Source organism: Phocoena phocoena, chromosome 14 (genome assembly GCF_963924675.1).
Source record: "Phocoena phocoena chromosome 14, mPhoPho1.1, whole genome shotgun sequence".
NCBI lineage: Eukaryota > Metazoa > Chordata > Mammalia > Artiodactyla > Phocoenidae > Phocoena > Phocoena phocoena.
In genome coordinates this window covers 36,887,730-36,903,974 of record NC_089232.1, presented here as the reverse complement: position 1 = coordinate 36,903,974, position 16,245 = coordinate 36,887,730, and the positions used below count along the sequence as shown (strand labels likewise).

The following is a 16,245-nucleotide window of genomic DNA, read 5'->3' as shown; positions in this document are numbered from 1 at the left end:
ACAGCTGCTCCTAACCTACCTCAATGTAAGAAACAACAACAAAAGTAGTCTTTCAGGGCTTCCCTGGTGGTGCAGTGGTTGAGAGTCCGCCTGCCGATGCAGGGGACACGGGTTCGTGCCCCGGTCCGGTAAGATCCCACATGCCGCAGAGCGGCTGGGCCCGTGAGCCATGGCCACTGAGCCTGCGCATCTGGAGCCTGTGCTCCACAACAGGAGAGGCCACAACAGTGAGAGGCCCGCGTACCGCAAAAAAAAAAAAAAAGTCTTTCAGAAACCAGACCCACATCTAAAGCTGTATAGCTCCTATTCACAGGAGCTGTGCTTGGCCAAACACCACGGCCTGGACTAGGGCAAGATGATGAGTGAGAAGCCTGCTGGCCCTACATTTAAGGAGGTACGCACTCTCAGGATGGGTCAAGCGCAGGGTCAGATCTGAGAGCAAGGGCCTCCTTAAAAGTTGAGCCCCAGCACCTTACTCACCTCCCCCTGGTCTGGGCCCTGCCAAATGCTATATGATAACAATATTCATGTGATGCTTTTTCAAAGTAATGCTGTATACTTTATTTTATTTAAGACTTATGACAACCCCAGGAAGTATCAATAGATATACAATTACCCTCATTTTACAGATGAGGAAACTGAGGCTCAAGGTTAAGTGATTTACCCAGTTACTCCACCAGCAAGCAGGGTATCTAGACTTGAATGTGGCACTGGCATTCTTCCACTCAACACCCCTCTCATATGCCACTCAGAACAGCTTATCTCTGAATTCCAAGGGGATGCCTTCCAGCAGGTATCAAGGCAATTTTCAATATATGGTCTCAGGAACACAGACTGAAAATAATTTGGAAGTTACAATAAACTTACGCTCCACCTAACTATTCATCCAATCTCTATTTATAACCAGCACCAAGAATTACATATTTCACCCAAAAAATCCTTAATCTATATTTTGTAAGAATATACATTGACATATTCTGTACAGCTTTTGAACAAAAGACAGTTATACTCCCAAAGAGTCCACTCCATATTATCCAAAATCATGATATTCCCTACAACATCAGGGTCAAAGTAAAAATCAATTATAGTGCCATATTTTACTAAATAAAATTTTTTTTTGAAAATATGTATCCTAAATAAAACACTGACATGGAGATAATATGACTCAGTGTTTTCTAATTCAATGTTGTCATAAAAGGAAATAGGGACTTCCCCGGTGGCACAGTGGTTAAAAATCCACCTACCAATGCAGGGGACACGGGTTCGATCCCTGGTCCGGGAAGATCCCACATGCCAGAGAACAACTAACCCCATGCGCCATAACTACTGAGCCTGTGCTCTAGAGCCCACGAGCCACAACTACTGAAGCCTGAGCGCCTAGAGCCCGTGCTCCTCAACAAGAGAAGCCACCACAGTGAAGAGTAGCCCCTGCTCGCTGCAACTAGAGAAGGCCTGCGTGCAGCAACGAAGACCCAACACAGCCAAACAAATAAATAAACAAGTTAAAAAAAAAAAGGAAATATATTCTGGTTATATATTAGTGGTTTTATTAAAATTATATTAATATATTTTTATTAAAACACTATTCTAAAATGCTTTTTTAACCTGTAAGCATTTCATAATATACCACACAAAACAATAAAAGATTTAAAAAATTCCTGGAGAGTAGAGTTGTTCTGTAAAAAGCAGTTCTTGAGTTAAAACAAGTGGGGGCAGGGGGAGAGGTTTGACTCAGTGCTTGCATTTTCCAGATGAATAAATAGGTCCAGCTAGAAGTGGTCTGTCAAGGTCACTCAGTTAGTGGCAGGGTCAGGACCTGCATCTCCTGATCCTCAATCCAGAGCTCTTTCCCTGAACCTTTCTGCCTCCTGATAACACATCAGGCAATTTCCCCTTCATGCTAAAAACAAATCAGAAATATTGCACAACTCAAATTTCTATTTCCTTATTTAACACGTGGAATAACTTTCATCTACAGTTCAAGGCTTTCCCTCCTCCTCCTCCCTAGATTAAAGGGATACAGCCATTATAACCAAATTCTGCACAATATTTAAGTTCTATATGCTATTTTTGTGCAATGAAAAACACTTCCTACCAAAAAATAAAGATTACAAAGAGGAATTATAAGTTTTATCACACAGAGGTTGCTTTTCCTTTTCTTCCTGTGTCTGATACCTACTCCTGTGGTTTTTTCTTACAATGCTAATCAAATACAGTCCATGCTCAGTTTTCCACCTGGGTGCTTCCTTGACTGGCATTTGTTTATGCATAGTGGGGACGGAAGAAAGAGACAATGCCCCAGGCAGGGAGCAGATAAAAGCAATTGTCACTCAGTGTTTGTAATAAGGAAGGTGGAGTAGCTTCTGATACTAGGAGAGAATTAGAAAGTAAATTAAGTTTGCACACAGACACCCATACACATGCACGTGTGCGCCCTCAAGGGACACTTATATGCATTATCAGATTCAATCTCCACAAGGACCTTAGGAGGAAGCTTTTACCCAGTTTTCACATGAGGAAATTGACTTGCCCAAATGACAGACACAAGATCACACAGCTAGTATGTGACAGCACAAGGATCTGACCTGAGGCTGTCTGACTCCAAAAACCCACAGGAAGGAAAATTTTTCTCCCTTCTATTTCCAGAGATTGATTTTCTACCCCTCCCCAACAAAAATAAAAAGGAGTAGAAATGGTCAGATCTGTATCAGGAACAAGTAATCCCATAGGGACTGAAGTCCTCTAGGAGTAGTATCTTCTTAAAAAGTCTCCAAGAGATAGGTGACAGCATTCTTTAGGGAACTGATTCAAGAGCCAGAAAAGATACTGAGAAAAAGGAAGAGAAAGAATGGGCACGAATAGGGAGTGTCATTAAATGAGCAAAAATGACTTACTGTATTAATGATAGCTAACGAATAAATTGTGACCAAATGCTGATGACCTCACTGCTGAGTCCCACAAAGCCTTTAGACGGTCGCCCAGACCCACCTTTCGCTGTTGTTTTCAGTGGCATGTGGGAGAAAGGTGAAAGAGCCAGGTCCCTGCAAGAGAAGTATTAGCAGCATTTTAAAAGATAAGAATAATAAAAAAAAATTAAAAAAAAAAGACAAGAATGAGACTGTTTACAAAGTGGTGGTTCTTTGTGTTACTAACCCAAGTAATGCAGTTTTTTTTTTAATTGGGGTGAAATTCATATAACATAAATTAACCATTAACATTTTAAAAGGTGTACTATTCAGTTGCATTTAGCACATTTCACTGTATTGAGCAATCATCACTTCTAACTAGATCCAAGACATTTTCATCATCCAAAAGGCAACCCTGTACCCACAGTAATGCAGTTTTGCAGAAATACTGTTAGAAAACTGGCAAAAGAGAAGAAAGTAAGACAAAAGTTCCAGTGGTATGGCAAAAAGTGAGAAGTAGCTACCTGATGAACTTAAACCAAAAAAAACTTATTTAACAAATATTTTGCTGAAACATTATAATGTATAATGTACTGTGGGAAGGGTAAGCTGTGACAAAGCGAGAGAGAAGCATGGACATATATACACTGCCAAACGTAAGGTAGATAGCTAGTGGGAAGCAGCTGCATAGCACAGGGAGATCAGCTCGGTGCTTTGTGACCACCTAGAGGGGTGGGATAGGGAGGGTGAGAGGGAGGGAGATGCAAGAGGGAAGAGATATGGGAACATATGTATATATATAACTGATTCATTTTGTTGTAAAGCAGAAACTAACACACCATTGTAAAGCAATTATACTCCAATAAAGATGTTAAAAAAAAATTATAATGTATAATGTACTGTGCTAAGTGTTGGACACTTAAAAAAAAATTTCCTAGCAAAACTTTACTGTAGCGCTGAGGTCAGGGCTCTTCTCTCCAGGTGCTGCTGAAACTAGATAGCTGGGGGTGACGGCTCTTGTATTGCACCTTCCACAACACTTCCATCACCTTCAGACTCAAATGGAGGGGGACTGGGGGGCACCCTAAGTTTGCAGCACACTCCAAGGAAGGCCCACTTGCAGACCCTCTCTCAGTCACTGCAGCTAAGCCATTCCTGGTTCCTCATTTCTTGGATCCCAGCTTTTCAGGTTTGGCCCTTCTCACAGGGCTCTTGTCTTTAAGACTGGTTCTCACTGCTTCTCTTCTTTTTCCACCTTTTCTTCCTCAGTAATGTTCGTCTGTTTCTGGGGTACTAGCCTCTTGACTTGTTCGACAGGGGTCTCCTCCTCTAGGGATACATCTACATCATCATTATGTTCCTCCTCTTCCTCCTTTTCCTACTCCTCCACTTACTCCTCCTCTCAGGGCTCCTGTCTGAAGGACAGTCTGAAGCATCATAACATTCCTGGCCTGAGAAACACAGGTTCAGAGCCAGCCTGGAGCTGAAAAGTGACTGGAGGAGAAAGTTCCAATCCCATCATGATGACATGGGTAGGATGGTGGTGATGTGATGGGTTTTGTCTTCTTGTCCTCCTGGCTTGCTGGGGACAGAATCTCCACAAGGTTCATCTTCTCTTTGGCTTTTTTCCCCCAAGCAAATCATACTAGACAACAGCTTACAGTCCTGCTTCCCCTGCTTCTGGGGTACAAAGGTTCAAGTCTGCTTCTACTGGTTTAGCTCACAGCTCCAGAGCATGACTGTTATTGCCTTTTCAGCTGTGCTGCAGCATTAGGATGTGGAAGGTAGCAAAAGTACAATCTAGCTTTTGTCTTCAAAAGAGTTTGCAGTCCATTGAAGGGTTCAGATGTATAATCAAATGGTACAAGGTAAGCAAAAGAAAAGGGACTAGAGAGAGAAGGGTTAAGACACCAAAGGAAGGTCAGAGGAAGACTACTTGTTTGGTTTAGATAAAGAAAAGTTTTGGGCATGGACCAATGATGATTTTCTCTTTGAGACTACGAAGAGCCAGAAAGTGCCAGTTAAACTGCTAAAATAGGTAAGGATGTTACACTGGCACATGAACCCAATCTCCACTCTCCAGGAAAAAATGAGGAAAGAAGGGAGCTAGTTAAAGCTTCATGTGACCATAGGTCTTTCTGGTGTTATGGTGTGTAGACCCTCTCACAAGAAAATGCCAGCCAAGTCCAAGAAACTTCAGGGGAAGATATGAAAAGGAGGTGTTTTTATGCAGTTATAGCTAAATGGCATCATTTGGCCAAAAAAAAAAAAAAAAAGGAATGTGAGCATTTAAAACATATAAAGAATAAGCAATATAAACAGGCTTCCCTGGTGGCGCAGTGGTTGAGAGTCTGCCTGCCGATGCAGGGGACACGCGTTCATGACCCGGTCCGGGAAGATCCCACATGCTGCGGAGCGGCTGGGCCCGTGAACCACGGCCACTGAGCCTGCGTGTCCGGAGCCTGTGCTCCGCAACGGGAGAGGTCACAACAGTGAGAGGCCTGCGTACCGCAAAAAAAAAAAAAAACAGGTATGGATGCCAATTATAATAAAACAATGGGACATAAAGAGGAATATGATAGCACTAAATCTGTAAAGTATAGAATGGGCATCGGGACTTCCCTGGCAGTCCAGTGGTTAAGACTCTGTACTTCCAGTGAAGGGAGTGAAGGTTCGATCCCTGCTTGGGGAACTAAAATCCCACACATTGCGTGGTGTGGCTGAAAAAAAAAAGAATGGGCATTCACTCTGAAAGGGAAGAAAATGCAATAATTAGAGATCAAGCTTAAAATTCCACCCTGCCCAAGATGAAACAGCAAATCCTGCTAAAGAAAGATTTGTAAATATAGAAGACAGATGTCTTTCCAGAAGTATGATGAAGGATTATCAATGGAATGTAAAGACTGAGGACCTAAAAAGTGTGATAGGAAATTATCAAAGAACTCTTAAAGGAGATGTATATTTATAAAAGAATAAACAATAAATCTGAGTATTAAAACAATCTTTGAAGCTATAGAAAATAAGAGAACAAATTAATAAATATGGTTTATATTAAATATAATATAAAACAAAAATATCTTACTAAATGTTTTAGCAAACAATGATTCTCCAATAAAAATGTTCAAGTTAAGGGGCAGCAACTACCATTGCATGGGTTACAACTAAATATCTTTGGAGTCAGTCAAGATTAAGGGGAAGGGGGCTTCCCTGGTGGCGCAGTGGTTGAGAATCTGCCTGTCAATGCAGCGTACGTGGGTTTGAGCCCTGGTCTGGGAGGACCCCACATGCTGCGGAGCAACTGGGCCCGTGAGCCACAATTACTGAGCCTGCGCGTCTGGAGCTTGTGCTCCACAACAAGAGCGGCCGCGATAGTGAGTGGCGATGAAGAGTGGCCCCCACTTGCCACAACTGGAGAAAGCCCTCCCACAGAAACGAAGACCCAACACAGCCAAAAATAAATTAAAAAAAAAAATTGGCATTGCCTTAAAAAAACAGATTAAGGGGAAGGAAGAGATGAATTACAGTTCCAAAGAAAAAACTTATGGGTCTTTCTCAGAGGAAGGAGAAAGATGAAGAACAAATCAGCATCTTAAAAATAAAGAGTGGGAAATCAGAAACAGGAAGAACTACAGATGTAGAAAGTCAGGAAAACTGTTGCTATATGGATAAAATATATTAGAAAGAGAAGAGTGAAGCAAATAAAGGGCCAGCAGACAAATCCACTGCATTTATAAGAAATGGAATTTTTCCATTTTCATGATGGATGAACAATTATAAATAGGTGTAAAACATATGCTTGGAAATAAAACATGAGAATCAAATGAGTTAATAAGGATGGAAGTGCTTGAAAAATTATAAGCCAGCATACAAATAAAAGCTTTTATTTCAAGTATATGATGTGAGGCTCTTAAGATTAATTTTATTATTTTAAGATTTATTATTTACTTAATTTTTTTTGGCTGCATCGGGTCTTAGTTGTGGCATGCGGGATCTTCACTGAGGCAGTGGGATCTTTACGGGTATCTCTCTAGTTGTGGTGTGCGGGTTTTTTTTCTTCTCTCTCTCTAGTTGTGGAGCGCAGGCTCCAGGGCGCATGGGCTCTGTAGTTTGTGGCATGTGGGCTCTCTAACTGAGGAGCGCTAGCTCAGTAGTTGTGGCGCACAGGCTTAGTTGCCCCATGGCATGTGGGATCTTAGTTCCCTGACCAGGGATCGAACCCACATCCCCTGCATTGTAAGGTGGATTTTTTACTACTTGACCACCAGGGAAGTCCCAAGATTAATTTTAAGATAAAGAATTTGTCCAAAACTTGGCAAATATCACAGAAGGTATAGAAATGAATAAAGTCTTTTTTATATATACAAATATACATTTATATATTGTATATACTATATAAATATTATGTAATTAATATATAGCATTATATATATATAAATATATAACCACTTTAATATATATGTGTGTATATATATCTATATCTATCATGAGCCCTATGGTGAGTCATCTGTCTGTTTTCCATTGAATGGCTGTTCTTTGCCCCACCCCCGCAAAGAAAGAAAAAAAGGCCACAACTTTTTTCAGTGCCCCACATGTAGCAATGTCTCAAGTGAATTCTTCACCTCACCAGATTAAAATTTGTATGACGCATCTGCAGTTAGTGTTGATCTTTTTCATAGAGCTGCATCAGTTTTAACAAACATTTGAACATCACAGTACACAAACTCATGTGATCCTAAATCACTTTTGAAAGCTGACTACAGCACAATGCTTGAAGGAAGGGAACTAGATATTAATTACATGCTAAACCAGTGGTTTAAGTTACTGTACCTTTCTCATTTTTCTTTTTTTCCTGATTTTCCTCACTGAAACCAGAAATAGGCTGAAAAATTATAGGATAGATAGATAGCCATATAGATAATAGATAAACAGAGAAATTTCCCATGGTAACTCTGATTTTTTTTAAATTAATTAATTAATTTTTGGCTGCTTTGGGTCTTTGTTGCTGCGAGCAGCTTTCTCTAGTTGCGGCGAGTGGGGGCTACTCTTCGTTGCAGTGCACGGGCTTCTCATTGCAGTGGCTTCTCTTGTTGCGGAGCACGGGCTCTAGGCCCTCGGGCTTCAGTAGTTGTGGCTCACGGGCTCTAGAGCACAGGCTCAGTAGTTGTGGCACACGGGCTTAGTTGCTCTGTGGCATGTGGGATCTTCCCAGACCAGGGCTTAAACCTGTGTCCCCTACATTGGCAGGCAGATTCTTAACCACTGCGCCACCAGGGAAGCCCTGCTCTGATATTTTTTATTCATCGAACAAACATTTGTGGAGGAACTGCTACATGCCAGGTACTTCGAGGGCTACAAATATGGAACAGACATTGCTTCTGACTTCATAAAGCTGATTATCTAGTGAGGAAGATTGATATGAACATAAATATCTGTAATATATTTATAGAGTAGAGTAGAAATATAGAGTAGAAAGTGATAACTGCTATGAGAGAAATGCAGGTAAGTTGCCATGGGAGCTCAGAAAAAAGAGGTTGCCTACATTTAGGAGAGATCAAGAAAAGCTGGTAGCAGAACCTTGGCCTTAAATTTTAAGAATAGGTAGAATCTGGACAAGTGAAAACAGGAAGCAAGAATCAATGGGACAAAGGCAGAGAGCCAGAAAAATTCTGGGCATGGAAAGAAAGAGCAGGGAACTTGAAAGGCTAAGGTAAAAGGAGTAATGGGCCACAATGGTGGGATGCTGCACTGTGTCAGATGGTACAGGACTCTGTGTGCCATGAGGAGTTTGTATTTTACAATGCAGTAAACAGAAAGGTATTAAGGTTTTGAGCAGGAAAGCAATGCGAGAAGAGCTGAATTTGAGATTAAGCTGATAACCCAAGTATAAAATCATGTGTAAAAAGGGTTAGGGAGAAGAGGCCAGGTGAGAGTTGGAAGGAGAGGGCATGGAGGAAATAAACATTATAAAAACAGAATCAAATAAATGTTTCATATTCCTGTTACTAATTTGCATTCCAGGAAACTAAATTCTATTAAGTTAATATAGAAATAAGCCTTTGATTGATTGCTAACAACACGTCACTTGTGCCCAAATGTACACAGAAAATTACCCCAGCTCTCTCTCTAAAAAAAAAAAAAAAATGTAATATCAATAGCTTCTTAAAGTCCTCTCAAGGTGAATTTTTCTCCTTCAAATACTGAATCCGTCATTAGGATTCTTCAGGGAGAGCTCTCATAATCCAGAGGTTAAGGAATGTGGAACCCTAGTCACAGAACTTTGGACTAATCACAGAACTCTGGGTCAATTTGTCCCACCTCAAACTTTACCAAGAGTGAAACTGAGCACCAAAGCGGGAACTGACCTGTCCAGGGAAACTTGGCTGGTTAGAACTCAAATCTCCTGATCACTGCCCCCACCCCCTAACTCACATTCCGCTGTGGATACTCTGGGCTGGCTAGAAGTGAAGTATCAAAATAAAATAACTCAATTTGCTTGGGCTTAAAAAAATGGGTTTCAAACAAATAGCAATCATGAAAAAAAATATGGCTCTACCAGAAAATTAGAAATCTGCAAGATATATATATATGTATATATATATATATATATATATATTTTTTTTTTTTTTACATAAATCAATAGCAAGGTATTGCTATCTAGTTGGAATATTGACATACCACACACCTTGCTCATTAGGTGTCATCAAACACTGAGTTAAATGTAATGTAGCAACTACTTGACTCTTTCTGGAAAATTCTGGTTACTTTGAGGAATTCCGTAGGTCTTACAGAGATTTGTGGTCTCCAAACTCCAAACATTTTTTTTGTCTAGAATAACAAATATGTTTTTAATAGAATTCAATTTGGGATTTCAGGAAGTTACTGAAAATCTGCAGCCTATAGGCATTGCAGAAATGAAGGAAAAGGTCATCAATCTCTCAAAATTCTGGCAGGAAAGGAGTGGCTGTTTCCAAAGTTCTTTTTCCTTTGCAGTAAGCTGCTTGTTGGTGCCAAAAAACAGCTCATCAGCAATATTGTTTCAGTTTTTAGGGATGTTTTGAGAGAGAGAAAAAAAATTAGTAATGTGCGCTGTGATTTTTCAAACCTCATGTCCCACAGCCTACAATAATCTCACCGCATTTTATTTTAAAAAAGGAAACCAAATGTTTGAGATTTGATCTTTAAGTCTACCTTGTTCACTGCAAGCACATACTTTAACCTTATCTTATCACAAAAAGCAACATGTAGTTTCTTTAAACGCTGCCAAGTCAAAAAAGAAAAAAAAAAGTCATAGATTCCATTGAGGACTCAGTGTTTTTCCATGTGTAACTTATGTTACACATAGTAAGAACCATAGCTACAAAATAGCATTTCTTTACCTCTGCTAGAGGGTTCATCCTCTACTGCCCCTAAATCAGGGTACCCAGGGATGTCGCATGTGCCCTCCAAGAATAGGCTGCCAAATGGTATTCAGAGTTCTCCTTGCCTGTTAAAAACAGCTGCTGCCAACTTCCAAGCTATGTCATCACTGCTCACCAAAGGCACTGCCACTGTATGCTAGGAGGTCTGCAAGGCTGAAGTCCAACTTCAAGGCATTGGAAGTGTTGAGAGTCCTGGCACCGAGAGTCATACCACTGATAAGCTGCACTCCCTGTGTCCTAAGATTAGCAAAACAAAACAAAACAAACAGCTCCATTAGCTCTTACTAGATCTTATATTACAGCTGTGCTGGGGTCACAGGACTCAGGGACAGACTGTTCAATAGCTATTTGTTGAAAGAATGAATGAGTCCACCAGGCTGGGCTGCAAACAATCTGAGTGGCAGACACCATGATGTACTCAGATATATTCAACTCCATCTGTTGCCCTTAATGCAACCTCTGTAATTTGGTTCTTTCTTCTACTGGGTTAGTTCTTCTTTGGAAGCAACTTGAGTTGTCTTATAAATAGAATTCCAGAGGGCCCACCTCCACCAGACCCCAGGAATGCCCAGATATGCCTGAATACTAGGGAGGAGAAAACTTAGGTTCAAGCATTACCACATAGTATCTTTCTTTATCTTATAAAAGGGAATTACAGAATTGACATACAAAATTCAAGTTTATGCTTTTTATATGATTCTCATCAGAAGTTATGAATTGGTAGCCTGTGGCCAAATCTGGCCAGATGATTTTTTTTTAAACCCACATGATTTTTTAAAATATTTGAATCAGAATACATCTAAATCAATAGTTCTCATACATGAACATGTGTCAGAATCAAGCTTATTAAAACTCAGATTGCTGGGCTCCACCCCCAGTCTCTGATTCAGTTGATCTTGGTTGGGATCTGATAATTTGAATTTCTACCTAGTTCCTGATGCGTTTCTGGTCTGGGGACAGACTCTGAGAACCACTTTTTGCGGGTTCTATGGTTTTCCCAAACCCCATCACCAGACCCCATTGTATTTCATCTGGCTTATTTTACTTATTCTAGTTACCTGTCTGGCTTTTGAATTTTAAAGCTGAGTCTCAGTATTGCAGGTGAAAATCCTTCTTCAGCCTGATTCAGAGAGATGACTGTATTACTCACTTTGTTTCACTTATAATACTTGGTTTATCTATAATATTACAACAAAGTGTTCAGTAAATGGTGTTTCTAATACTTAGGTCCTTATTTTTCATTATGGTTACTATTGACAATTGATTATTCATGAGATTACCACCATCTTTTCCGCCATGCACATAGATTTGCCTGATATCAGCTAAATCTAGAAGTGGGAAATGAAAAAGGCTGGGCTGTTTGTGACAAATGAGAAAGCAATTCAATTTTTGTCTATTTATGTTCAATCCTATCACTTTTAAAAATAAATGGTGATTTTCCAAGCATATGTATATTTGAATTTTTTAATCTGTACCTTGGTCAAAGACCAAATATTGCCTGAACAACAAATACTGATCATATTCATAGCTATAGACATAGTAATAAGTGAGGGCAATTTAAATCTGTCATAAAGAATAAATATTTTTACATTTTTGTTTTTTAACTTTCTATTAAAATACAACAGATAAACAGAATAGTACATATATCTTAAGTGTACAGGTCATTGAATTTTCACAAATTGAATATACGTATCTAACCAGCACCCAGAGCAAGAAATAGAACATCACCAGCTCCCAGAAATCTCCCTCACTCCTTTCACAATTTTAAACCCAAGGATAACCACCATCCTGACTTCTAACGTCATAGATTTGTCTTGCCTGTTTTCGCAATTTATACAAATGGAATCACAGTATGTACTACATTGTGTCTGGCTTCTTTTGATCAACATTATGAGATTCACTCACAATTGTGTATAGAGTTTGTTCATTCTCTGCTGTACAGTATTCCACTGTGTGACCACACTACTGTTTATTCATTCTACTGTTGATGAGCATTTGGGTCATTTACACTTTGAGGTCATTAGAAAAAGTGTTTCTACAAATATGCTCATATGTCATTTGCTGCATTTCTGTTGAGTGCATACCTAGGAGTAGAATGGCTGGGTCATAGGGCATGTGTACAGTCAGTTTTAGGAGATACTGTCAGTTTTTCCAAAGTGGTCTTACCAATTCATACACCCACTAGAAGTGTATGAAAGTTCCAGTTTCTCTACATTCTCACCAACACTTTGGATTTCACTTACACTTTAAAGACAGATAGCCTTGCCTAGATTTAAGTCATCAGTGTCTTCATTTGATTTTCATACATTTTAAGTTCACTGTAAAACTTCTATCACTTTCAAGAAATAGAGGCATGAATCTGTCTTTAATAAATGATTGGGTTTCACAACAAATTTGTAAATAGATACCTTAAATTAGTGAATTTGCTACCTAAGTGAATTTTCCTCCTGCCATGTATTATCTACTGTTTGCTTTTAAGCCACAAAGAATATTCTATATGGGAAGATATGATCGTTCTCTCTGTTTACAGCTCTAATCTAAAGGTGTAACCAAGAGTACTTTGCATTTGGTGACTGGCTGCTGTTGTTTGTAGAAACTCTTCCTGCAAGTGATGCTCTTTTAGAACCACAATTTCAATAATGCAGTAAGAAGTTCAGGTTCAAGACCTCACTCTAGGAAGTCAGAGATTTCTGGATGTCTGCCCACAGGGAATAACATTGACAGTTTCTGGCCAAAGGTTGACTCTAATGATCAGTAACAAAATTTCTAATGTCATGCAATTTCTCTCACTCTGCTGTAAGTGGCTCCTTCAAAAACACTGAGATAAAGCACAAATAAAGACATCATTTGTGTTGCTATCAAGGACTAGCTGGGGAACCAGTCTTAGGCCCCTGGGACCTTCTTTTTTTTTTCTAGGCTGGTTTTCTCCCAAGAATCTCTGGTAATCAAGTGTTATAATACGGTAAATGCTTTATTTAATTGAGCAGGAAATGGCCTTAGCAAAACCAAGGTATTTTGTATTTCACACGCTTAATATTTATTTCTTTCCTTTTCTTGTCTAATTTGAGTGATTTCTGACTTTGATACATGGCATCTTAAATTTTGTTGTTTCACCTGGGTAAGTACAATATTTACACTTTTCTTCTCTTAATATTTAACAGCTTAACAATGTAAATTCTCATTCCATATTTGTCACTTTTAACTGAAAGCTGGATAAGCGGAAAATCTTTGTTTTCGATGATTTTCTTTTTTTCAAGTATAATGATTTTGATTTTTAAAAAAAGATACATGCTCATTTAGAAAATTCAAGCAATTAAGAAAAGTATAACAAGTAAAGCAAAAAAATTACTCCCTCTTATCACTCAGAAATTAACCATTGCTAACCTTCAGTGAATGTCATTCTAGACATCTCTCTATGCCTATATACATATAAAAGAAGATAAAGATGTTATTAAAATTGGATCACACAACAGTTATTGTTTAATAAAAAATATTAGAGTTAAATATAACAAAAGAAAAGCAACCTGAATGATATGAAATAGCTGAACTTCACACAAATTTTTCATCACATTTCAGGCATATTTTAGCGATTGGGCTTGCCTCGGTCCTGATCTCTAACACTTGGCTAAACCTAGAGGAATTTCTTGACTGCATATCCAGTGATATTAGCCTCCTCAATCTCTAATAGTTTGTCTTATTGTAATGTGTGTTTTTGTCAGTAGCCTGTTATTCTTTCTGTTAAAAGATAAAATGTAAAGAAAGAAATGAAGAAGGGGAAGAAGAAAAGGAAGGAAGGAAGGAAGGAGGAGAGGAATGAAAGTTTATGTTTCAATGTCTATATTCCAGTTCATCGTTGTAGTGGTCTTCTTAATTAAAGTGCCATGTAAATTGTAGATGATACTTGCTGAGCATTATAGGGAGAACCAATTTTTTGTTAAATAGGTCTGGGCTTCATTATGGAACAGGTCCAAAGGACCATTATGGTATGGTCACATCAGAGTTTATGATACCCTGCCTGATCTACATCTTCTCACTGTGGAAGGAGGCTGCACTAAAAGTCTAGTCTTGTTCAATCTATTTTATGCAGCCTGTTATTGCTATGAGGCTTCTATTTTAACCTACAAAATTCTAATGAGATTAGCTTTAGTTCATCAGCACAAAACCCCAGAGCAGTGGTAACTAACAAAAAAAAAAAAACGTACAAGAAGACATAAAAATGTTGATGGATTGTGTATCGTATGCTCTCCACAATGACACAACCATGAACTTGTAGAATGTCTGGGTAATGTACCAAGCAGCACCAGGGAAACTCTATACTCAGTCCTTGCATTAAGGACACAGAGCACAATGCTATCAATTGCATCACATAAACTAGACTGTAAAGAATCTAAGAAGGCTATAATTGAAAATGAACTGAGGGACTTCCCTGGTGGCACAATGGTTAAGAATCTGCCTGCCAATGCAGGGGACACGGGTTCCAGCTGGTCCGGGAAGATCCCACATGCCGCGGAGCAACTAAGCCTGTGCGCCACAACTACGGAGCCTCTTCTCTAGAGCCCACGAGCCACAACTACTGAGCCCGTGTGCCACAACTACTGAAGCTTGCGTGCCTAGAAACCATGCTCTGCAACAAGAGAAGCCACTGCACGAGAAGCCCACGCACCACAGTGAAGAGTAGCCCCCACTCGCCGCAACTAGAGAAAGCCCACACACAGCAACAAAGACCCAACACAACCAAAAACAAATAAATAAATTTATAAAAAAGAAAATGAACTGAAAATTTATTAAGACCAGCATGACCCAGACAAATGGGAAGAAAGGAACTAACATTTCTTGAGCTTCTATTTTAAGCCAGATAGGTTATTTACATCCTTTTCATCCTCAAACAACGCTGTGGAATTGGTATTGTTTGTATTTTCATGTTACAGATGAGTAAACAGGGCTTGGAGGGGTTGATGTTGTGATGAGCGAGAATTTGAATCTAGATCTGTCCAATGTTAGGACTTTTTTCCTGAGCTGCTCTCCCTTCCTGCAAGTTGTTATCCAAAGAAATTTCAAACCATACATCAAATAAAGCTTGGTGCAAGGATGGTATATGCAGCCTCTACATGGCTCTGCTACCTGATCATTCCTCAGAACATCAGACCCACTGCTCCAGTAAGGTTGTCAGTGTTCTCTCAGAGTCACACCTAACATTAAATGGATTTGGCTACTGACTGTGCCTGCCACCTGATGCTGCCAAGGGAAATGGAAGAACAGCTGCTGGAAAGACTTACTAATTCCTTTGTATAGTTTGTGACATTATCTAAACTTTAGATTCTAAAGGGCTTTGTAGATACTGCAATTTAAGAAAAAATATATCAAGATATATCTGGAAACAAAAGGATAAGTTTTTTTTGAAAATTATTTTGTTAGTAGTATGTAGTATGAAATTTAATCCTAACAGTTCATGGTATTAAGAGATGGAATTCTATTTAAAAGGTCATGTGCACATTTGAGCAACTTGATATTAAGCGATCTTATTAGGGAGATTACATCATAGACCTTGTGATATTAAAAGCATTTTTTTTTAAAGTCGTGAGCTGCTTAAAGGTAAAAACTGATTGTCTCTGGGATATATTTATATGTCTTACAATTTTAATACCATGGAAAATTAAGTTTAAAAATGCATTCACTGTTTTATCACTCTTTGTGATTTAAAAATCTCTCTAAAAATACTTGGGTAGAAATCACATGACTCCTAAGGGACAGAGGGTATTCTTGATTAAAGTGTACTAAGCCACTTGACGGCAGGGACAACTTCTGTACATAGTGCTCTGAAGAAAAAAAAAATATCATTGATTTCTCTAACCTACAGTCACAATATGTTCCAGATGTATGAATGGTGCAGGTACAGAGGGATGGCAGAGAGAGGGAGTTAT

At 39.1% G+C, this 16,245-nt stretch overlaps 1 pseudogene; it reads right to left on the bottom strand.

The window, feature by feature from the left end:
- Positions 1 to 4,069: 4,069 nt before the first annotated feature.
- LOC136133566 (nucleoplasmin-2 pseudogene) lies at positions 4,070 to 11,622 on the bottom strand (annotated as a pseudogene).
- Positions 11,623 to 16,245: the final 4,623 nt, after the last annotated feature.